Source organism: Topomyia yanbarensis, chromosome 3, assembly GCF_030247195.1.
Source record: "Topomyia yanbarensis strain Yona2022 chromosome 3, ASM3024719v1, whole genome shotgun sequence".
NCBI lineage: Eukaryota > Metazoa > Arthropoda > Insecta > Diptera > Culicidae > Topomyia > Topomyia yanbarensis.
Window position 1 is genome coordinate 38,017,585 of NC_080672.1, and position 26,058 is coordinate 38,043,642.

The 26,058-nt window shown below is 39.9% G+C and overlaps 1 protein-coding gene across 4 annotated transcripts in view; it reads left to right on the forward strand.

The window, feature by feature from the left end:
- Positions 1-26,058, forward strand: part of LOC131690863 (uncharacterized) — a 362,721-nt gene that overhangs the window by 73,665 nt on the left and 262,998 nt on the right. For 2 of the 4 annotated variants that reach the window (XM_058976933.1, XM_058976934.1), the window contains one exon: positions 21,494-21,575. The exons of the other annotated variants lie outside the window; for them this stretch is intronic. The gene's annotated coding sequence lies outside the window, so the exon portion shown is untranslated. The remainder of the gene's footprint in view (positions 1-21,493; positions 21,576-26,058) is intronic. 4 annotated transcript variants of the gene reach the window in all.

The window sequence follows — 26,058 nt, forward strand, 5'->3', positions numbered from 1 at the left end:
GACAGTTTTACAAATAATTAATTCTAAATTGAAGGTAGAGGCAGCCAAGTTGGGACTGAAATAAATAGATTCGTTGTAACCGACCTATGCTTATTTCGGTTTTATATCAGAGTTGCTCTAAGTTCGCCCGAAACTATCATTTTTAGATGGATTTTGTAAACATAAGAATCTAGAGCGACTCGTAGCTAAAAACGAAATCAGCATTAGTTTCCGGTTTCGATGTTTTCTATCGCAAGAGAGCCATCTAAAAAAATTACTTTTTTCCCACACCAAAATCTGTTTGACAAAGCCTTGAAGCAATTTAAGATAACAAGTTTGGATTAGTTAAAATCAATCAAACCAACTGTGTTCAGGAATCAGAATATATTGGCTCAAATGGCACGTTCCCCGTACATAGTCGGGGATTTGTGCCTTGCCGTGTGTTTTCATCATTTCCTGAGCGGAAGGAAAGGACAAGGAGGTGTGGGGAAGTAGACTTGGAAGGGTGGGAGAAACAGCACAAAACAAAAAATAAACAACAGGTAAATTAAACTCACAAGTAGTTCAACTTGCCTGCGAATAAGCCTAAAGCTCTTTACCACATTGGATAAGAAACTTTAGTATGTCTCTGAGTTTCAGTCGACCAAACATGGTTTCGTCTATATAAGGACGGCTGAAGACTCGTAATCGCAATTGCGCTAGCGCTGGGCAGTTGCATATCAGATGATATGAAGTTCCGTAGTCGGATTCACAAAGATCACATAAAAAAGACTCAGCGCGCTGAATAGTTGCCATGTGATAATTGAGTTTGCAGTGGCCGGTTAAAGCCCTGGTCAGCATGCCGCAGTGGAGCTTCGAAAAATGTAAGAGATTTTTCGAAACCACTGGGCATGGTTGTTCTAGAAACGCCTTTGTTTGGCGACACGTTTGTAGATTTCTCCAATAATTGCGGTGCTCGGACGAAGCCCAGGACCGTATTTTTTCCCTTATCCAACTTGTCGAAATTGGCAGCGCGGGCTCAGGACCAACGAAGTCAATCGCTGAACCTGCCCTGGCCAATTCGTCAGCCCATTCATTTCCAGTAATACCGCAATGTCCGGGCACCCAGACAAGGTAGATAGTGTTGACAATGCTTAGTTCTTCGATTTGGGTTCGGCACGCGATCACTAGCTTGGACCGGGATTTGTCTGAGCTAAGGGCCTTGATTGCAGCCTGACTATCGGAGCAGAAGTTTATAACTCTGCCGGACAAACTCAGTTGAAGGGCCGATTGCACCCCGCACATAATCGCAAAGATTTCTGCTTGGAATACAGTACAGTATCTACCTAGTGAGTGAGATTGTTCCAGTCTCATTTCACGACAGTAGACACCAGCACCAGCACGTCCCTCCATCAGAGAACCGTCAGTGTAACAAACCACTTGCGTTTGTTGTTGTCTTTCCATAAAGCCAGACAACCACTCCTCTCGAGAGGGAATCTTAACATGGAATGTCCTGTAAGGAAAACTACAAGTGAGTGTAATATCGCTGGGAGCAAGAATATCTTCACCCCATGTAACCATTTGTGACCACAATCGTGTATGACTGGTAGCAAGATCAACATGATTACTGTTCCAAAGCCCAGTAACCTGTAGTCTGTATGCACATGATAGTGCTTCTTGTTTTAAGTGTATGTGTAATGGTTTGATATTTAGAAGTGCCTCAAGAGCAGCAGTCGGAGTCGTGGTGAAAGCACCAGTCAACGCCATGAGCGCCATTCTTTGCAGATGGTTTAGCTTTGACTGGACTGTCACCACCTCTCCCCTCTGCCACCACACAAGGCATCCGTATGACAGTATTGGACGTACAATTGTCGTGTAAATCCAATAGATGTATTTAGGTTTGAGACCCCAGGTCTTTCCAAAAGTTCGTCTGCACTGCCCGAAGGCCATGCACGCTTTCTTGACTCTGAACTCAATGTGAGCAGACCAATTCAGTTTGGAATCCAATATGACTCCAACGTATTTGACTTGATCTGCACACAGCAGCTCAGAATCAAAGAACTGCAAGGGACGAACCCCGGTTGTTATTCGCTTCTTCGTGAAAAGAACCATTGAAGTTTTGCTTGGGTTAACTGATAGTTTAACTTGTCGATACCACTGTTCGACAGCTCTTAAAGCCTGTTGCATCAAGTCAAAGATTGTTCCGATGCAAAATCCAGTAATTAGTATTTGGTAATCGTCAGCAAACCCGTAGGTTGGAAATCCAAGCTCATTGAGTTTCTTCAACAAGCCGTCAGCTACTAAGTTCCATAACAAAGGTGACAGAACGCCGCCCTGAGGACAACCGCAAATACTCAACTTCCGTATCTCAGCCTGTCGCAGTGACGAGCAAAGTATGCGGTTACTAAGCATTGCGTTTATCCAACCTGAGATACATTCAGGTATCCCATGACCGCGCGTCGCTTCCAGAATAGACTGGAAGGACACATTGTCAAAAGCACCCTCAATATCTAGGAATACACCCAAGCTAGATTGCTTGAGCGAGAAGGCTTTCTCAATGTTGTAAACAACATCGTGAAGCAGAGTGATCGTGGATTTCCCACACTGATATGCATGTTGCATTTTGTGCAGTGGATATTCAACTAAACTAACGTTCCTGATGTGATGATCGATTATCCGTTCCAAAGCTTTCAGAAGAAAAGAACTTAAGCTGATAGGCCTAAAACTCTTGGCTTCTTCATAGCTTGAGCGCCCCCCTTTGGGAATGAATCTAACAGTTATTTCTCGCCATGCTTTCGGGATATACCCGGTAGCAAGACTGGAAAGCAAAATCTTTTTCAAGACATGTTTAAGAATATCAAATCCCTTTTGCAGTAGCACGGGAAGTATTCCATCTTTTCCGGGTGATTTGTATGGAGCAAAGCTGTCAACTGCCCACTTGACCGATTCAGTGGAAACCAATGTGCGTGCTAACGCCCACGAGTCCGAATCACCAGAATGAGATCTGTGAACATTGATCAACTCCGGATCGATACAACCTGGAAAGTGTGTGTCGAAGAGACAATTAAGAACATCTTTTTCGAATGTCACATAAACACCATCTCTGGTTTTCAAGGAGTTCATCTGAAAATCATTCGATTTGGAGAGAATTTTATTTAATCTGCTAGCCTCGTTCAGACTAGAGACATTAGTGCATAGGCTTTGCCAGCCAGCCCGTTCTGCAGATCTAAGACATTTCTTATATGCACTACGAGCTGACCTGAAAGCCCTGGAGTCATCACGCTGACGCCGGTTCCAAGCTCTTCTCATAACTTTCTTCATTCTATCAAGCTCAGCCCTCCACCAAGGGGTTCCTCTAGTCGATTTAACAGTACGAAGTGGACAAGCTTCTTCGTAGGATGCTAATATGAATGAGTTTGTCGTATCCACGACGTCATCTAAGTCGTCTAATTGACTAATTGTTGGAAAATATCCATGAAATTTAGTCGCCAAGTTTTCCAAAAAGAGGTCCCAGTTTGTAGATTTAGGATTACGATATGTCACCACATTGAAGGTGACATCAAAATGCTCGAAAAATATATATTTATGATCGGATAGAGACGGTTCAGTTTCATTTGGAACCTGCCAATTTCCCAGTTCATGCAAAATTCTATCAGAGCAAAGTGTTATGTCTAACACCTCCTCCCTCCCAGACCTCGCAAAAGTTGGTCGGTTTCCCACATTCAGAATATGGAGATTTGTACTACTTATGTACTCCATCAGTTCAGAGCCTCTCAGATTGATGTCTGAGCTGCCCCAAATGATGTGATGAGCATTCGCATCACTGCCGATAATGAGCGGAAGCCCATTTCTGCTACAATATGATACAACGCTTTTGAAATCATCAGAAGGAGATGATTCGTTATGCGGTAGGTATGCTGAACAATATATATATTTTTTGTCTACGTTTCCGACAGTCAATGTAACTGTGACAACACAGATATCGCGAGTTGTGAGCTCCGATATGAGACACGCGTCAATAGCCTTATTTGCAAGAATGCAAGCACGAGGCATTTCACGTGGGTTAGTCATGCCTGTCTTGTTGTAAGCAATGAAGGCAGTGTTAAGTAACTTTCCAAAATAGAAGTTTCCTTTATGGAAATACGGTTCTTGAACCAATGCTATGGAAGCTTTACCTTCCTGCATGAGTCGAGATAAATTCATAGTTGCTGTACGTTTATGTTGGAGATTGACTTGTGCTATTCTAACCATTGTTGATTAGAGAACTGTACATTTCATCTCCAACACAAATTGCACAACAACTAGAGGACACCAAGCGAGTTGGGATGTTAACGCATTTAGCGAGCCATATCAGGTTTAAATGGGACATGATCATTTGATTCCCACGATTTGCGAAGAAAATAATGGTCCACTGTGTCAGAGATTCGCATAACACAGCAAGGGCAAAACCCAAAATGCTCCGTGCGCGACTGGCATATTTTAGACCCTCCAATCATTAAGTCCTCGGCACGGAACTACACCTTGACTTAGGGTCTCCTACTTTCAGTCGCCTCCTACGACATGGCAGCAGGACTCCAGTGGCTCAATTCTAGGCCGGATACCACACGGCCTCTGGGCAGGTTCATCTGTACACATCGAAATTTGATAATCGAGACTCAACAAAACTTCACCGAACTACCATCAGCCGAGAGTCTCTGCAAACCCCCAGCCAACAAAAATTCGGCAAAATTAAGTGGATCATCGGTGAAAAAATCGGTGTGTAGAGTGAACGTTCCGCTGCGTAATGCAGCGTACTGGGGAGTTCGCCCGACTCTTCCCATGCTCCGTTCGCCATTGAGAATGTTTTAAACCCCCTCAACAATTTTACCCATAGCACGGGTCGCATGACACTATGGAATTGGGGTTCCCTGCTTGGTAGATTTTTACCACTGAAACAGGTAGTCCGTAGTGTAATTCTTAGCCGGTTGAAACAACCACTACCGACACTACATGGCTTCTCTAAGCTGTTCGGTGAAAGAAGCTGACATTGAAGAACAGCTTCCATATTTAGATGGGCGAACAGCCGCAGAAGGAAGGAAGGATAACGGGAGGAGAGGGATTTGGGCTAAGCGCTTATTTAAAGGCGGCACTGGCTCGCCTTGTCAGGGCTGCTTTAGGGCATGTGGTATTTAGGCCTAGGACGTATAGGGCCCACTACCTCGTCCTACCACACCCGCAGTCAGCCCCCGCTGCTGGTTCGGGTCGCGAATCACAACTAGTTGCTATCGCGATTAAGCATTATCCACCACCTATGACCCGCCCGGTTGCTTGCAGCTCAGCTTCCCACGTAGCGTTCCTCCACCACCACGGGGCCCGGGAAAAAACATAAGAATCTAGAGCGACTCGTAGCTAAAAACGAAATCAGCATTAGTTTCCGGTTTCGATGTTTTCTATCGCAAGAGAGCCATCTAAAAAAATTACTTTTTTCCCACACCAAAATCTGTTTGACAAAGCCTTGAAGCAATTTAAGATAACAAGTTTGGATTAGTTAAAATCAATCAAACCAACTGTGTTACAGCTTCAACATTAAACTTCCATTCCACAGCCAAATCACCTCTGCAATGTGTTTGAAGTTGTTACTCGCAATTTCGTTCCTAAAAAATTGTCAACGCGAAAACTTCCAGTTTGACATATCTCCTAAAACAAATGTCGTTCTTAACCATAAAAAGAACAAATCACTTTTTCTCTTCAGTGGCTCACTGAGTGCACTTTAAACGTACGTCATAAAATTCGAAAAAGCTCCCTCCTGACAAAACGTTGCCACTCGCGGCCAGCGTTGTTCTTTTCCCATTCCGCATGTAATGAAAAAAAGTCCTTTGAACACCATGAAAGGAAACAGTCCATCTCTGTCTGACTGTTTGACTTTTGCGACTTTACAGCGATGACGATGACTGCAGGATGGTTCTGTTCACTTGAAAGTCGCTATTCGTTGATGTGCATACATTCTGCTTTTAGTTAAAGTTACTACGTACCTATCCCCTTGTCGCAGCGCGTAGGTATCTACATTCTTCGCCATGATAAATGGAAAGAAAATTGTGTCACTTGCGAACAACGTTCACTACCGTCGCGCGCGCACACGAAGCTATCGCTTATTTTACGACTTACCTCCCGCCCCGTCCGGCAGTGAACTGAGCGACACACCGGACGGAAAGTGCTCCAGCAGGAGATAACAAAAGTGTGGCTTTGGAGCGGGGAATATTAGGACTCCCTGCCAGTATGTATATTGCCGCGTTCGGGCGTTGCTCAGCAAATCTTTTCCATTCTTCTGTGTTTTGATTCATGCATAGCAGAACCCGCAAATGGAATCTAAATTTATGTATATTACCCTGGTCATGCTAGCAGTAATGATAGTTCACAAATTCTTCTTGTCTGGTCCTCTCAGTGCTCCATTCATTCACTACAGACAGTGTGGTCAGTAACTATAGGGAGGCTAGGAAGGATCTTATCAATCGTTTGACCCAGGAATTCCATTGTCCGTCACTCGGATTCGGGTCCAACCGATACGAATCATTGAATTTTATTTAGCTGTGTTGAGGTCAAATTTATGATCTTCTCCCCTCGTGCATCGGGAGGGGTTGTCCTCCGCTATTTTATGTTTTCACTTTCATCGTCATGGAATGTAGATAACGTACCTATAACCTAACCTCAATCCGCAGTCATCCGAGAGGGATCATTTCGTGATAAAATCAAGCTCAGGCAGAATGAAAGGATTCAGTATATTGTTCGATAACGTTGACCGTACTTTTGCAATATTTTTGGTTGTACTGGTTTTGCGATTAGAATTTTTTCGCTGTAACGAAAAATTCCGGGGTTTGATTTAATAGGTTAGAAGAATGTCGAAAATCCGTCATCAATATGGATGAGACTTTCCTGTGGGCTACAAGCACGTAGCCAGGAAAAAAAATCGGTTCGAGAGTTTTGAAGTAAACTACCAGTTTTTAACCCTTGCATGCCCAATTTTTACAAGTGCTTATAGGGTTTCAAAACGATTGTTCTTAAAAACTAGTGACATCAACAAACGCGATTTTTTTTTATTTTCATAAAGATTGGTGCTGTCCCGCAGTGCTAGAAACTGCTAAATTTTTACCCTTCAATGTTCAATGCTCCTAGAATTTTTCCAATAGACCAATTGCGTGGAAAGCATAGCCGAAGACAGTTTAAATTGATAGTTTTGACATTAAAAATGTCTTACTCCACTATCTGGGGCTAGGTGTCATTCTAAAATCTAAACTATCTCCCATGTAACGAAACTATGTAAGGTTTGCACGCTTATAACTCCGATATTACTAGATGGATTTTAATCATTCATACACCAACCGATTCAGAAACACCTAACTTAAATATTGGTAATAATTTAATATCTCCCCAATAAAAGTAGACTTTTGGAAATTGGTAAAATTAAAAAGTTCACAAAAAACGGGAAAAATACCATTCGTGAGGCAGATTTCTCAGACACAGCCGTCAAAAGAGGGCAGCTTAGTTGCTCAATGAAACACGAAAAGTCATAAATAGAAGCAACGCATGTCCGTTTAAATCAGTTGTTGCTCTTATCCCACACGAGCAACGTCGTCTCCGGGCGATGCAATAAGCGCTATCGATTTTCGGTAACGTTGGCATTTGCACACACTCGCACCTAAGTGACTAAACCATATACGGTTAGTTTATAAATAGAGATGACGCGTACCCGTTCGAATCAGTTTTTGTTCTTATGTCGAACGGGTAAGATCATGGCTGCAGCGTCTGGGCACTACAATAAGCGGTAGACGCTATGCATTTTCGGCAGCGGTGGCCGTGTGCGGATTTTTCGGGTACCAGCACGGTGTCACAGAATGATTTGCAAAGTGGGTGGGCGGGGTGGTTTTGATTTAATTCAATACGGTTTGTGCTGCTTAATGTGGTTTTCGTTTGAGGCGAAACTGAGTCAGTTCCTAACCCCAACTGCTGTCAAAATGTATGAACTGACAGCGGTTGGGGTTAGAACCTGACTCAGTTTCAGGTTCAAGCGAAATCGCCATAAGAGTGTTGCGTTTGAAAAAAATATATTTATTTTTATGCATGCGTGTGCGTTGTAACTTGTTAATCCATGTTTACGGCGCTTTGTAGCTGCGTAGGGTAAAGAGCCAATTGGTTTTCATGTTTCATATTTCGGTTATATGTTTTTTATCAGTAAGGCATCTGACAACGTGCTTCTGTAGTTATTGCACTGTTCAGCAGCGTAGTATTTTATATAGGAGAGTACACTCAGGTTTTTTACGCGGATTTTGAAATTTACGCGGTTTTCATTAACGCGTTTTTTTAAATTTACGCGGTTTTCATTTACACGGCCTGTATCCCCTGCGTGAAAAATCTGAGTGTAATTGCATCGGAAACAATCACATTCCCAGCAGAACTTTTTGTTTTCTAATTTCAAACACCTTTGTTTCGTACTGCACACAACGGAAAATTTTAAAACAGAACTTACCGTCCCAGCAGCAGTTGAAGCGGGTGTTCTTTTTCAATTCAAATTCAAGCCATGTCTTAAGCGTTACTGGACTTAAAATTGTTTTCCCAGTTTAACCAGTCAGAATATCTGTCCTACCCTATGTATTTAAAACACAGTTCTAATTGCGTTTTAAGGTATACAACAAATAGAACGGTTGGGTATACTAATTTAAATTTTAAAATAAATCTGTTTTAAATTATGAAACAAACCGCTGTACTGAAGATATAATTATGTCAGTCCTATTACCACATAAAACACCTATATAACATAAAACGCTGCAGAATTGGTTTAATAATACAATGTTTACACTACAGAGTTATAACATGTCTTAATAATTAGCAACAAGAAAAATGTCACCAAGATAGCATAAAAACCCGTTTTAACTGGTAGTGCGAACGTTGCATAACAATGTAATTTATCAAATAATTTCATTTTTCCACCACTAATCGATCAAGAAATACTTACACTTAAGATTGTTTACTTAAGTTCATTAGTACATTATTGAAAATTTAAATGGAAAATGAAATTTCATACAGAATCTGTATATTTCCGTTGGCGGGTGTGGGTTTCCTCATCACAGCTCTCAATATGGAACTTTTCTTTTGAATATATTTTCTGGACAGACCAGCCTATTTTTACTAGATGGATCAGGCAAATAATGCCAATCACCTAGTGAGATACTTGATTAATTAATAGATTACCGTTAAAAGACCTTCAATAAATTATGTTTTAATGGGGAGGGTATATAGCAAATTGTAACATATGAAAACAGGCGAGTGAACAAGAACGTGTGTCGATATGTGTGATAGATAAAAAAGCTATATTTTTAATGTCACCGTGGTCGTGTCCTGTACACAACCCTTTCATTTTTTATTACTTTTCAATTATAACTATGGGTCTATCTCAACTTCTGCAAGAAGATAAAGCTCCCATAGCATTGGTTCAAGAACCGTACTTCCATAAAGGAAACTTCTATATTGGAAAGTGACTTAACACTGCATTAAATGTTTGCAACACTCATCCACGTGAAATACCTCGTGCATGCATTCCTGACGCGTGCCTCATATCGGAGCTCACAACTCGCGATATCTGTGCTGTCACAGTTACTGGGAAAATGGTAGGTTCCAAATGAAACTGAACCGTCTCTATCCTATCATAAATCTATATTTTTCGATCATGTTGATATCACATTCAATGTGAAAATATGTCGTTATCCTAAATCTACAAACTAGGACCTCCTTTTGGCGACTAAATTTCATGGATATTTTCCAACAATTTGTCAACTAGATGAATTGGATGCACTGGCGGCTCTAGGTAGCGGTAAGTGCCCCCTCCTATTCGACCAGAAACTGTTTTGGTAAAAAGATATTTGCATTTACCTACTTAAATATGTCAATATTCTAGAAGTGATCAACAAGGTGATCAGTTTGGTTCGTTTGTAATACTTTATTTAACGAAGTAAAAGCAAATTTATTAAATTTGGTCGGGGAATGTGGTCGGTTGTCGGCACACTTTTGTTTTTTACTCACAACATTACTCCAATTGCACAATATAAGGATATAAGTATACCAATGTAAAATTAGAAGCCTTAGCCGATAACCGGTAAAAGATTTTAGTATATTCTGTAAACATAAAAAATTATACTAACAATTTAGTAAAATAATAATTTTTTGCCATTTACAGGAATGTGGTCGGTTGTTGGCACCCTAAGAAAATTTACCAAAAATGGAAAAATGTGAATGAAAATCATCAGGATTCAAAGGGAAAAGGAAATTCTTCATCAGAAGCACAATTTGTATATGTGAAAACCTGGTGCGAATATTACACACTGCTAATGCACTGACGGATAGCATTCATTCAGTGGCGTAGCCAGAAATTTGGTTTGGAGGGGGTTTTGATGAGAATCGCAAATTTTTTGAAAAAATGCTAAAATTTAATATGAGTTTGATAAATTATTGAAAACTCAAAAACATAAGTAGTCTAACAGATGTCATTCCAGTCTACAAACAAGAAGGATCAGCATGGAACAGTTTTCAAACCTCTATAGATTATTTTCTTGTATAAAATGTGAACGAAGTCAAAAATTGCGATCTTTTAAAGTGGGATAAATGATCTAAAAAAATTTCAACGTTCAAGATCACCTAATATAATAATCCTAGACTTTGAAGGTTTTACAACTTCGGGAAGTTATCAACATAAAACAGCGCCTGCTTTGATATAGAAATTTTAGTGATTAATTCTCATAGAGGTAATTATGGTGAATTAATTTTTCAAAAATATTAAGAGACATGGTGCCTTCAGCAAAGTTTTTGATAATGTCATTTCAAACAATTTTGTTGAAAATATGAAGGCTACATGAATTCAACATATAGGGATTTAAATGGACTAGGCCTGCTATATTTCTCCTTAGTGAAGAAAAATTTAGGTGAAAACTATTTTTTTCTGCGCTACGGATAAAATTGTTTGAAACAATCATTGCGAGTTGAGAACACAAAACTTATAACTAAATTATGGATGGATGGAACTGAAACTTGCGTTTCGACTTCATCTCATCAGAATCCGACACTAACTTGGTGGGCGGACTAAGCCAGCGCCGAATTGATGCTAGCTCCTGAAAATGGAATCACTCTTTGTGTTTTTGAATCCTTTTAATCCCTGGGAATTATTTGTTTTAAATCCAGTTCCCTTATTTTTTTGTAAGCTTCTGAGGCACCTTGAACGCAATGTGAATTTATTATTTAATTACCGCAGAAGTGATTTATCAAATACAGTAATTTCAGAATAGCTTGTTGTAAAGGTTTTCTACTACTATATTTCGATACTCTGAATATGTGGGATATTTATGTCTTTGACAAAGTTGTTTGAAATAGCACTTCCGAAAGCTTTGCTGGAGACATTAAGTCTCGACTCAAATTTGCTTGAAGAGTAATTCTTCTCTATAATTACTTCTAGGAGGATTAACCGTCAAAATTATTCTATCAGCAGATGAACCGGTTTACGTTTTGAAATTCTTCAATGTTACTTAACATCGAAATTTGGCAGTTTCGAATGAATGTGATCGTGACCGTTAAAAATTTATCGAGCATTAATTTTACTTTTCATCATTAGTCAACCTCACAACTTGCAGTACTAGTATTCATATAGTTGATAATACAACAAAAACCCAATGCTCGTAAAACCGATCCTGACCTGCTAGAGACAAAATTACATCAGCTTTCAACTAGTTTCTGAAATGTTATTCTTGTTGTTAATTATATTGAATTATTGTCTAAACTCTACACAATCTAAAAAAATACATTATCAGGAAATGTTGAAATGTATGCAAGTTTTCGGTAAACAAGCTTATGTTTTATATGCAATCAACCTATTCAAATTTAGATTCCCATTCGAAAAATTGTCTCTAATCCATATTTTGAAGCATCTTTCCAAAAATGAGCTCATAATAATTCAGACAGTTATTTTATTTTACATTTAAGTAATTTGACAACTATGGGATTTTGGCTAAGAGTTACAAGATCCCCTTCCCACAATTTTCCAAAAGTTCTCATGACGCTTTAAACACAGTTCTCAAGGTAGTGATCAGAGAATATTTTTCCAAAAATATTTTGTGGAATATTAAATTAAATTCGTCAGTATCAATTTTTTTTCAATCCAATTAATTTTGGTTTGGGGGGGGCGGTTTAACCCCCAAACCCCCCCCCCCTGACTACGCCACTGCATTCATTGCAAATGAGTGAGTTTCAGTCAGTTGAGTTTTTGACTAAAGCTTCAAATAAATCAGACAAAAGTCCTCGCTGACCCATATCCGGAGCGGGGGGGGGGGTCGAAGAAGTAATCCCGCTCCCCCCACCAAATTTTCTGAAAAAATATAAATAATGACGAATAAAAAAATTCGAATAATTCCAAACAAGCGCGTATCTCGGCGAAAGTTTCGTGTATAGTGATAGCCTAGAAAATGATCGAACAAATTGACGTGAAAATTATGTAGAATTTATTTGATAAAAGACGGATCATTAAAACTCTCCACAAGGCAGTGCTTTATCACGTGTAATTGCCATGGTTAACGAACAACGTATAAAACGATCCTTCCTAATCATGTGCTCGACACAGGTTAGATGGTACGCGATTCTAGTAACGAGAGGATATGATGCCTCAATCTTAGCCAGAATTAGGTTCTTATGCTCCGAAAATATAAAGGAAACTGGTCAAATTCGTACATAGTAAGGGTTTTTGAACTGTAGAATTGAATCGTGGCAGCCTGATTGATTGATTTAGGTCAATTCCTAGTCCCACCACGAGTGTCTGCTCCAAATTTAAGCGAAATCGACCAATTCCAAGTACCGTACCAACGTGCTTGAAGTTTGCGTTGCCTTTTTTGATGGATTACATGGAGAAAGACAATCTGGTCGTGTATTTGCCGCTAGGTAGCATTGTATAAACTAGTTTCTCATGACAAAGTAGATTATTCGCACCAACACCATATTTTCAATAGAGTGAGATAGAAATTTGGTAACTTCCACAAAGCTATTATGAAATGCTTTTTAGAGTTATTCGTCGAAGAAGTCAATGTCTTTTCTATCTTCGTTGAAAAGCTAGTGGTGGTGTCTTCCATTTGATAAAATTGGGAACTAATATTTTTAAGTTTTAGGATCTTTCGAAAAAAAATATATACTATTTAGCTAAACCTCAGCGTTTTTTAGTAAAACAAAAAAGTTTGAGGATATCAGACAGCACTTCGTTAAAAATTCAATATTTTCCTATTTAAGGCGGAAAATTTCGACAATGTTGTTTCCCTGGTCGTGACAATCTGTTGTGTACAGTGCTACCCAATGGTGAAAACACGACCAGGTGGGCTTTCACCATGTAAATTGTCAAAAACGCTAAACTGGAGGTCGCCATAATGGTTTTCAAACTAGTGTCAAAAATCGATCTCTGGCAGCTACTCGCCAAGCCCGATCGGAAAATACCCATATTGTTTTGGTTATAGAGAATTAACCACAAAAAATGGTGTGCCGACAGCCGATTTTAGTAACCTTTTTGAAAACTGAGCAAAAAAATGTATCGAACATAACGGTGTCATTCAATGTTGAATCACAAAATAGAATGAATTCACTTCGTAAATATTCATTTCGGCACAAAAAGAACGTGTTAATGTAACATACAAATAATATTTATCAGAATGTCCATGTCCGCTTTCTGTCAAAAGCTACATAGGGGTGCCGGCAACCGAACACTTTCCCCTAATAAAAGCAATTTCGAATTTGTGCAAGCAACATGGGACACTTTCAAATTCGTGTATATTTTACCCTTCTTTCAATCAATAACCTATCTAAGGTTGGAACATAGATACATAATTAGAACTTATTTCATGAAACAATTAATTCGTTTTTTTTAATATGCTCACATTGTTCAATACCATCAGCCAGTGCACACCTTCTTTTAGTCACTGCTCCGGCTAACCAACTCAGTGCGCCGTCTGGTGACTGCTGACTGCTGCTGAAAAAAGCAGTCTGGTGACTGTCATCATCAGTTAGAGTTTCATTATCGCCCAAGACTTTTCTATTGGACGGAACTGGTAACAATTTTGCGGATTCAGCTAGTTTGAGATGAAATGACTTCGATGTTTTTGGACAATTGTAACACGCAGCCCGTGTGCACGGAGAGGCTTTTGGGGGCTCAGACTCGCGAGGATTTAGAATAATTACCTTTCAAAATGTATTAACAGGAAACAATACTGCGAGCCGTTTGAAACATAAAATGACATTTGAGTTCAGACACTCTAGAAACAAGCCGTTGATGAAATTGACACTCTAGAAACAAGCCGTTGAGGAAAAAATATAGCGAAGGTGGCTGGAAAGGGATGTAAATCAAATTGGTCGGCATCTCCGGATCGGATCCTGTTTCGACATGTTGTGATATTAGCAATAGTTGTGAGTAGACACAGTAAGTGTCGATCAGTGAACTAGCAACGGGATAATAAGAATAGGAAAAACACGAACGAACCACATGAAGCCAAAAAAAATCGGGATATCGTTGTCAGGAGAAATTTTACTGCCGATGATATCTCCGTTGGAGTGGTTGAGAGCTATATGGCTCACGAAAACGGCATCAATATTGGGAGAAATACCGCCACCGAGAAATTCTCATCACCAGCTAGCATATTAATAGGAACGAGTTGCACCAAGAAGGATTAGAAAAAGTAGTAATGTGGAAAACATAAACGATTAACACAAAATAAAAAGAGCAGGAGCAGTTTTCAAAGTTTAAGAATTTCTGAATCTTTCTTTTATAAGAAATGTAAAAAATCAAATCCCTTGAGAATTTTCTGCACACGGGCCTGGTAACACGTCCAAATCATTTTTTCGTGAACTTACCCACGAAAACAAACTTGCATCTTCTGGAAACCTTTCCGTGAGCAGAAGCTTGAAGTTCCCATACACTCCATCGTCGCTTTAGACACATCCATAATTCAAGGTATTGAGATCAGGTTTGATTTTCCGAATGACCTTCAACCACAGTTAACAGGAATGGATGGCAGTAGTGAGAGATTCGTTGTACTTTTTAAACACTCAAACTTCCTGAATAATCTAACATTATTGTTAGTTCCCGAGTTGACTATGAAGGTTTTTCGAGTAATTGTACACAGTTGGGGGGGTATGAGTTATTTAAGTTTTTGTTAGATAACCTTTGACATTTTTAGCAATTCATCAAAAATAATGCTGTTCCAAAAAGTAAATCAGTTCAAATGTGCTTAGACCACACATTGTTTTTCGGAAAATAGAAGGAAAATGATGAAAAAAGATGTTTTCTGTACGTCTTTAGTATGTCAGGACGAGGGACGAGGGACGCCAAGTCTCTAATTATTTTTTGAAGAGTTAATTCTCCATAATTACTTCTAGGAGGCATCTTCAAAAACATAATTGTGTCAGATGTTGCGCTGTATTCTGTTGTAAAGCTTTTTCGAGGATATTTGTCCAAAATTTGACTATTTCGAAATTATGTGTTCTAAACAGTAAATATCAGTTTTTCAACACTCATTTCACTCTTCTGCATTTTTCTCCACTTTAAAGTTCCTAACGTGGAAATAGAACCTTATTTACAAAATGTGAATACGCCAATCAATTCAGCCTTCAAATATACGCCATAACTTGCAATTAACTCGACATATTTGTTTAATTTTAGTGATTTTCAAACTCGCTAGGTGGCTATTAATATACAAAATAATTTACAAAAAAAATCATCAAATGCTCATAAAAACCGATTCTGATGTAATAGAGATAAGCAAAAACGCCATTTTTCATCATTTTCCTTCTATTTTCCGAAAAATAATATGCGGACTAAGCACACTTAACTTGTTTTATTTTGTAGAACAGTGTTATTTTTGATGAATATCATAAAATGTCAAAAGGTTATTTAACAAAAACTTAAATAACTTACCCCATTGGCCGTAGGTATACACTTTCTTCTGCAAAATTAGACCCCTGTATTCGGCTCAACTGAATAAAGTGTTTTCTATACTTTTAAAATTTTGTAGATACCCAGTTTTAAAGAAAAACTACTGAAAAACATCAAAAATTTCACTTTTTGCTAAGTTTTAATGGCTCTGCCGCTCTAACAATTCAAAATTTGTACAAACTAACTATCCAAACTTCTCCATTAGGACCTCCAGAAAATAAAAAAAATTCTGAAAAAAAATCTAAGGTCGATCAGGAGCACTTCAAGAGGCATGCATTTAAAATTTTACCCAAAATCGGCCCATTTTTCAAAAAATCAAAAATCGCCACCAGTAGGGAGCATTTTAGCAAATTCACTCCGAAGAAGAAAGTGCTCCTAATACCCTAACCTTTCATTTAAGAAGTGAGCCCGATGACTTTTTTAACATGATGTCATTTTGAGACACCCTATTGCAGAGATGAGCTCAAACTTTTCAATTATTCGCGAATCTGCATTCCGTTGACCGAGGAATCTGCCCATAATCAATGGAATGCAAAGGCTACTAATACTAGACCAAGCAGAAATATTCGTTTTGCAGAACAACTTAAAATACGCGACTGAAAGTTACAGTATTGTAATTAAGATTCCCGTGTATATAGAAAATGACAGTATAGAGGTAAGGTAATATGAGCTATCAACGCTTACCCCCGTAAGCCAAATGCAAAATACACGTCATAATTTGAAGATGTAGCATCCGTTTCACCTGATACTTGAAAAAACTTTTTCGCGAATATGTCTAATGATGTTCTTGTAGTGAGAATGTGGGTCGAAAGATCTACTCCCTCCTTACTATACAAATCAAACACAACGAAACTATAATTGAGCAAACCACGCTATGCATCCATGGTGGGCAGATTCCCATGTGCAAGTACTGTAATTAGACGGGACATACTGGAAAACCTTGAAGATGGTCAGGAGAATACACCACAACATCTATGGCAAATTAGTCCAACTACCATCACCTGAACCACACAAGGTTGCCAAATTTGCGGCAACTGTTGAACTGAAAACACAGCATCAAGCACCCCAACATAAACAGCTAGCACCTTCAGTGCGGGTTTAGTGACCTATAAGTGCAAAAGGCGACGAAAAACATCTGATCGAGAGCCCGATTTGAGCTGGGTAAACTATTGCTGTAAAAGAACTAGATCACATGAACCATTTTTTCGTTTAGTTGAATTTTTAATTGTCGAAGCGAATGATTGTCGAAACAGTCTTATTTGGAAAGGCCGGAAGACACATGCACATGTATAATTTCGAAGCGAAAACTCTCGTTGAACGTTTGCCAGCTGAACTGTCACACAGGTTCGCTGAAAGGTGGCCAGTTGTTTATGATGAAATTACAGAAAGAGAGTAAGAGGAATTTTTGTATTCTTCTTGAATGTCCATCTTCGTCCAGTTCCAAATAAAGAGAGCATCCAGGATAGTTTGTGGGACGATGGGTCTGCTTATTGTCATCCGTTTGCCCAAAAAATGGTCCCTTGAGTTTGGCGACCTGCTTTAGGTGAACTGACCAATTCGTTTCTAAGCGAATTAAGTAAGTACTACTGTGCTTGGAAAAGGAACTCTCTTTCACTCTTTCCAGTTGAAGAACCAGTTATCTTGAACTGTTCGCGAACGGATTTCCCATCTTTACATGAATGATAAGAGAAAAGTAAATGAACCTCAAGATGCAGCAGGCGACAGGCAAGTGTTTTCCCGCCGCGAAAGAAGCACGCAAGAAATCCGACGACACTCAATAACATTTGATTTTGTTTTTAGTTATATTTTGTAAATATATAAAAGACCCTCGGCTCCGTTGAGACACCTCTATGAGCAGTATCGAATAAATGCATTATAAAAAATATAAGATTTCATTCAAAGATGGTGTTTGATTCACCAGTCCCAGTTCGCCAATCCCCAAATATTAACCCTGTTAAGAAATGAGAAATGAATCTACGCTTCTAAATGTATTTTTTTAAATCGTCTATAAGCAATAGGCGTGCCCCTCCTTTATCAGCCAGCTGGAGACGCCTATGCTTGGATTACGTCGTGGGAACGATATACTCATTCATAGTAGCATCCTACGAAGAAGCTTGTCAACTTCGTACTGTTAAATCGACTAGGGAAACCCCTTGGTGGAGGGCCGAGCTAGAAAGAATAAAAAAAAGATATGAGAAGAGCGTCAGCGTTATGACTCCAGGGCTTTCAGGTCAGGTCGTAGTGCATATAAATAAATAAATAAATAAAACGATTGTGATGCGCTGTAACTGTACTCGAATATCTGTTCAACACAATGTTTAGTACATATTGAAGTATTTGTATGAGCAGAAAATTGCAACTTCAGATCTGTTTTCGAAACAATTGTTTGTAAAATCTCGGAAAACTTATTACATATAGCTATCCTGTATGCTTCATGGTCCAATAAGCGAGTTAGACAACATGACGACATGCACACTTTTCCGGTTACGAATCAGAAACAAGCTACCGAATCACATCAGGGATACTAAAGTAACTTTGTTAGTAAAGTATAAACTGGTACCAAACTGAATTGAATATGACTGAATTTTAAATTCTACTTGCTTTTTTCTCTATTTTTGGTTACCGGGTTTACCGGTTTTTTCGTTGTCAATACCGAAAATACCGGCTTTCCCAACCCTAATCACGAACTGGATACACGCAATACTTAACAACTGACATCTATGCTCATCGTTTAGACAAGCACAGATCAGGAAACTGAGTGCCTACGGATGTCCGCAAGGTGGTGTGCTGTCACCAATTCTATGTAACCTTGTCGCCGATAGCTTGTTGAGGAAACCTAATGAGCTTAGGCTTCCGACATATAGTTTCGCCGATGATTATCATATAACTATCACCGGAATTTGCATCAACGCACTTTATGTATGTTGAAAATTCATTTGGTTTGTTTTATATCATAGTTTATTTATTTGGGCCAAACAGTCAAGGCTTATAAAAATTAAAATGCAAAGCATGCAATCTAGACTACAGTCTTGGAATGAGTCAAGACACTGCTAGGCACTACCTTGATCTTGATAAGAAAGCCGATTCTTTTTTCTGATTACAAAAGACAAAATTAACCTTTCTAGAAGAATATTTCTCCTGATAACGAAGTCCAACCTTCATTACTAATGTTAACTTTGAAAAAGTCCGACTGAATCCTATTATCAAATTATTCCATTATCAATCCGTTCTTTATTTCAGAGCCTAACAACGGCTGGAGAAAAAAGTTATAAAATTCTTCTCGTACCCTAACTGACTGACTACCAGCAGACTAATTAACCGTACAGCTTGAGGTACACAGCTAAACCCCTCAAGCCTACCAGAGCAGAGCATCCATGGCTTCCCTCCCTTGAGTGTTCCACCAAACCCCAAGCTAAGCAGCAATCGAAAGAAAATCTTTCCCAAGCTTCAAACTTTTTCCCGCTACTTTAATTTTCGCATTTTTCATTTCCCTCGACTATTCAATATCAATTTTCCATTCGTGAGAAACCGGCAGCAGCTTGGGATTTGTACCCGGACGAAGTCGCCCGACCGGTGCCGGTCTCATTTCCCTTGTCCCATTTACCTCAGAAAGCAAAAGCTGAATGTAACATCTTCTTTGCACTCAGTCACCTGCCCCCCACGCTCTCTGTGCTTAGCCGGGTTCTTGCATGTTCCGGCCACCACCAGTATTCTCCGGTGTCATTGCCGGTGGTCAGTTTCTGTTATTTTCATCCTCCTTGTCGTCGGAGATTTGCATATTTTTGTGCTTTCGCTCATTTTTCTGGAGAACTCCCGAGCGGATCATTCGTCGCTGAGTAGGTTCGGGGTGGGAGGATATGAAAATCTTAGTCCCCTTCTGATGATGTTGTAAAGCGCTCGATGACGACGCAGCAGCCAGCGACGCATGCGGAAACAAAAATGTCATTTCGGAAAGTTTCATTATGCCAGTCATGGAAGTTGAAGTGGTTTCAAGAGCGGTTGATTTTTATTATTGCATCTGTTTGGGTGGGATAGGACTTTAATCTTTTATTCGTTAGTTGTTGGGTTCCAGACTGACTATCGACTTTGATGAAATATGGAGATGGTTGTGATGGTTATACTTTGTGGCGTTTGCGTTTTTGATGTTGATCTACACCGGTATAGTTGGTACTACTCTCATTCAAACTTCAGTGTAATCAGACTTTGTCTTTTTTTACATTAGCACAGTGAAAAAAACGCCATTAGTTTGCCACTATTGAAAGTTCTTTAACATATTCCGTCGGTACAGTAGGGAACAATCAATCAGTAACTTTCTATATCTCCCCTAACAAACAATAATGCTGGATAATGGCTTATTCAGTTCTTGTTCAGCTTGTTCCCTCGTAATAAAGGTTTATAGGTGTTCGTTGTTTGTTGAGTTTGTTATATCGGTTTTGCTTGACCCTAAAACTGAGTCAGACTACAAACATTTTGACAGAAATTAGATTCTGTCTTTGTGACGTCTGAAACAACAACGGCATTAGTCTATAAACTGGAACTCTATAACCACTCATCAAATTCTTAAAGATAAACCCCGGAAATTAGAAAGAAAGTTGGCACTTATATTAAAGCAAACACCCCCTCCCCCCATTAATCAGCCCGGCATTATTGCTGATAAACCTCAGTCCCCAGCAGACCAGGGACGTGATCGGAAATACATTCCTACATTTATACGTTTTTATTATTTTCGCTATGGCTGAAACCGTGCTCCGACTTCACGAAATCACGAGCCATTTATCACCGACGCTGTCTCGGTGTTGGATTTCATTTTCACTAGTTCGCACTCGTTGCGTGCTGGTGGCGGCGGCCGCGCTGATGGTAGCGTGGCAAAACTTTACGCCTTTTGATGTATAATACTACGTTCAATCCATTCCAACGACCCTGAAGTTGGACAGAACTTTTTTTGACTTCCCCTGTAGGCCTATAGATCATTGTGTCTTCACTCTGCTGACAGGATAGGCACTGGCTGCGCCCGTACGCCCACGCTGTATATAGAGAAGAGCAGAAATATGGCGACTATCGAAACGAGTTGCTGCTACCAAAGGATGGCTACAACCGTTTCAGGCAAGTTGAAATACAAATTACACGGTAAAATGGAAAGACTATCGGTGCGGTACACAGTCGTACCGTACGATTCACAAAAATTTTCACCATATATCAAGCGGATCTAACAGCTCAGGCAAATGAGAATGAACTACAAATCTATACCGTGGCGGAAATGGATGTGGTAGGCACGCACGTGCTGCAATGTCGGCAGGCAGATTCAATGGATCTGTATCCGACTCATTTGGTCGAAAGTAGATAAATGGAGCCGAATGGATTCCGTGTGCGTGTGTTGCAGCGGAAAATATAATTGTTATTATTTTGGAGGCAGGCAATTAATATGTTTGTTTTCATAATGAAGTACCGGTTTATTTACTATTGATAATTTCCAGGAATTGTGATGAGCTTTTCCATTAAATTGTTGATGCTAAATTTTAAAAATAATCCAATTATAACCTTTTCTGTTTGTCATTTCAGGTATGGAACATTATACAGCTACAAACGAAGTGCATAGTACTGACAAATAGAAGTGACAAGTGATTTACCTGTATGCAAGAAGGTAATTCAACATTAAGGGTCATGTTTCAGAACACTTGAATGCATATGCAATATTCCTGGTGAAAACCACTGTATTCGTAAAGTGTACAAAACTTTACTATATAAATCCAGGGGTTTACGTCTCCTCAGAATCTGGTACTTGACCAAGGCACCAGACCAACAAAAAAACTTCTTCTCTTTCGTGACATCGTTCAGATGTGTTCACAAATAATGTTTCCAACATTAAACTAGCGTCAGCCTAGTGCCTTGATTATGTGCAAAAATCTGAGGAGACTAAGTCGAAACGCGAACCACTGGACTTACTTGAATAGATCATGTATATGAAGGTGCATACGACGAATTTCGCGCTAAATCGTATTCAAAGTTGGCAGCACCCTCTCTGAAAAAAATGAAACGTTCTGCACATGAAGACTGTGTCACAAAAAGCCACTTTGCATACTGTGTTTTTCTAAAAATGATCTAGACTGTCTTTTGAAAAGGGTCAAACTTTTTTATCAATTTTTTTTCAAATGGCTATATTCTAAAAATGACATATCCTACAATAAAATGTTGTAGTAGTAGTTTTCACAAAATTAGTCAATTTTTTAACAAAAATATTGAAAAAATTCTTCATCGACTCCTATACTGAAAAAAATCGATTTTAATTAAATTTTTAAAATCGATTTACAAAAAAAAACAATTTTTGATTTGGATGAAATTATTTTCCAAGATATGTAATTATGTTCCCTACCCACTAGAGTGGCTCGCGGTTGTATGGGAAAACTTCAAAGTGATTTAAACTAGAGGGCACAGCACTTTTTGAGTTCCTTTTGTGGTCCCAAATACCTGTGCAAAATTTGGTAGCGATTTGTTGCTTCCCTCGTCTTTTCATTTTCTGACTACGTCTATGCAAGTCCCTGCGATGAATATATTCTCATTTATTCAAGTTTAAAAGTATCGGTGTCGTGGTGTACCGACAGTGTTGGAAGAAACAATTAGTTTTAAAATCGTTATAACTATTTTTTGGAAACTCGTAGCTAGTTACCGTTCTCAAAAAAGTTGTTAACCAAGGTTTGAATTATCGTTTTAAAAAGCTGGTTTTTCATATTCAATGAAATAGCGATCTTTATTAAAGTAAATGCAAAATAATTTATTTCCCCATATAAAATTCCATTCCCCCCATTTAAACGCAATGCGCAAACCCGGGAAGCAATCGACCGCTCCCAAACTTTGCACAGGCATTTGGGACCGCAAAAGGAACTCAAAAAGTGCTGTGCTGAAAAATGTCATTTTCGAGCCACTCTACTACCCACCGCCAAAAATTCAAGTTGGGCACATTCAAGAAAAAAAGTTGTTTGAAAAAAACTGTTCCTTGTCAAAACTGAGTTTTTTTCAGTGTATTTTTATTCTGGTTCCATAGCCCAGAGACCAGAATCTCGAGGAGAGAACCCAGCCTCCAGATTCCATAGCCCAGAGTCCCGGGGAGATAGACCAGAATCCAGAGTCGCGAGCCCTTAACCCAAAATACTGAGACGAGTCGAGTGTCCAGAATCCAGAGTTCAGTGTCGAGAATGCAGAGTCCGGAATCCACAGCGCAGCAGTTCCAGAGAGAGAGCTCAGAGCCCAGAATCCAGAGTTCCGAGTGCAGAGTTCAGAGTCCAGAGCGCAGAGTTCAGAGCCCAGAGTTCAGAGGTCAGATGCTAGAGCCCAGAGTCCAAAACCTAGAGTCCAGAGCCCAGAAACCAGAAACCAGAGTCTAGAGTTCTTATCCCAAAATACTAAGCCCAGAGTCCTCAGAACAAAATCCAGCGCCCAGAGCCCAAAAAAATCGTTAGAATTGAGTTTAGAGTCTAGATTCCAGAGCTCAGAGTCCAGAGTTCAGATTCGATAATCGATAGTTAAGATTCCGTAGCCCAGCGACCAAAACCGATAGTCCCGAGGAGAGAGCCCAGAGTCCGGAGTCCAGAATTCAGAGTGCACAGTCCAGAGTCCACAGTTAAGAGTCCAAAGCCCAGAATCAAGATTCAGAGCCCACAGTTCAGAGACCACAGTCTACAGTCCAGAGTCGCTAGCGCAGAATCTCGAGACGAGAGCTCAGAATCCCGAGTTAAGAATGCAAAGTCCAGAGTTCAGAGTGCAGAGAACAGAGTCGGAAATTCTGAGTCCAGAGTTCAGAGTCCTCAACCCAAATTACTGTGTCAGAGTCCAGAACTCTGAGACTAAAATCCAGAGCCCGAAGTACTTAGCCCAAAATACTGAGACAAGAGTTCAGACTCCAGAAAACAGAGCCCAGAACCCAGAATCCAGAGTCCATAACACAGAATATCAAGGCGAGCGTCCAGAGTCCAGAACCCAGCGTGAAGAGTTAAAAGTCCAGAATCTAGAGCTCAGAGTCCAGAGACCAAAGTCCTAAACCCAAAATACTGAGCCCAGTGTCCCGAGTTCAGAACCCAGAGACCAGAATCCAGAGTCCAGAGTTCCGCGGAAAGAGCCCACAGTCCAGAATCCAGAGACCCGAGTGCAGAGCCTAAAGTTCAGAGAGAAGGATCAAGACCCCGGATACCAGAGCCCATTGTTTAGAGTCCAGAGGGCATAGAACAGAATTTCGAGGTCAGCACCAAGAGTCTATCATCCAGCGATGAGAGTGAAGAGTCTAGAATGTAAAGTTCAGTGTCCAAAGTCCAGAGACCAGAACCCAGATTCCCGAGGGGAGAGTCCAGAATCCAGAGTTCAGAGTCCAGACTTCAGAGTCTAGAGTTCGGATTCTAGAGTTCAGAATCAAGAAAATGAGGATTGATGCCGGTAAGGTACAGGTAACCAGAGTAATATGCCAAACGAATACCAAATTCGTTAGTAATACTTTTTGCATGTATCAGACAACTAGCAGTTGGGAAATTGGATTCTGAGATGATTATGAGGTAGTGAATGGTGTAGTGTTTCTGTAAAGGGTACATTATAATTTTGACTGGTTTTAATTAGTATTCAAAAATCTATTTAAAAACGTCTTGTTAGTAAATAGAATTTTCAATACACTACAGCAGCAAAAAACAATTTTAATGGCAGTGCAGTTATGTAGCCGTATAATTTGGCAAACGCTGCTTTTAAATAGCACTTAAAACTAGTCGATGGTCACGCCGTCAATCTGTACTTTGTAGGTGGGAATACAGACACGGCAGTCCATTATAAAATACTTGTCGTCAGTATCATCATTGGCTTGCTTGAAATAGGATATCACAATGATACTATTTATGTTTCACATACGCCGAACGGTATCCCAAACATCCGATGTTTCTCTCATTAATCTTTCAACGAATCGATGCCAGTAACTACGTTTTTTAGGCTTTCATCAAACTCTTCACTCGCGTTTCTATCGTCGCGTACTACTGATAGCTAGCGTGTAAGCTGTCGTCCCGGAAGGTCTTATACACGGCAGCCTTCTCCTCGTACACGTCTAAAATCTCTTTGTCTCACCAAGGGTTGGGAGCTCGTTCACAAAAGTTCGCGTCTAGCCGCGTTTTGTCTGAGCTTGAAGCGCCAGGAACCCGTACTCGTCCTCCTGAGGTAGCTCGTATATGGAGTCGATGTTGCCGGATATCGTAGACGCGTAGCTCTTCTAATCAATATTTCGTGTGAAGTCATACGAAACAGTAATTGTATTCGGTGGTCCTGAACCGTTATCAATGGTAATTACATTCTAGGTGCATTCTAAGTTTTAAGAAAGTCTTCAAGAGTACCATAAAACCTCCATTGTTTCTAGGGATGCAATCTAACAGCAGCGATGTCGAGCAGAGGGAAGGAATCAATGTCATTTCACCCGTTTTTAAAATGATCATATCGAAGTTGTCGCAAGGCTCATGGAGTGAGGTAGTTCGATTATCGTCTTGGGGGAAACCTTATGCCGCACCGTGGGTTAAAATCACATAAACTGCCTAGTTCGGGGCGGGGAAGAGTTTCGCAATATCGCCAAGCCGTCGGATGTAGGTGGAAGCAATGCAAAGGTCTTTAATTCTGGTTTGGCAAGCGGCAACTTCAATGCCTGGTGTCAAGGGGAGGTCGAAACGATTGAAGGAATAGCACTTTTTGATTCCCAGAAGTACTCTTCCGTAAGAGAGAAGGTTAAGGGAACTCCTTTTCTGAGCTCAACTTTCCTAAGTTCTGGAACTTGCTTGCTTCTGTTTTGCACTAGTACTACCTCGAGTGGTAATTTTTGGAAAACCTTGAAGGCATACCTTCTGGCCGTTACAGAGAAGCTTAGGAGAGGAAATGTTCCTCCAGAATCGCTTTCGTCAGTAGACAAGTTAGTATAGATATTCGTAGAAACTGGTGACGTAGGGATCCTAAGCATTTTTGCGAAAAATAGCTTTGATCGTCCATGAAGAAAGCGCTTAAGTTTCTTATCGCTCTGTTTATATGCGGGAATGTGAATTTCCGCCACAGTATAGATACTTTTTAACATCCGTGCCACAGGAATCATCCACATGACTCCCACCGCACTTCCCACAACG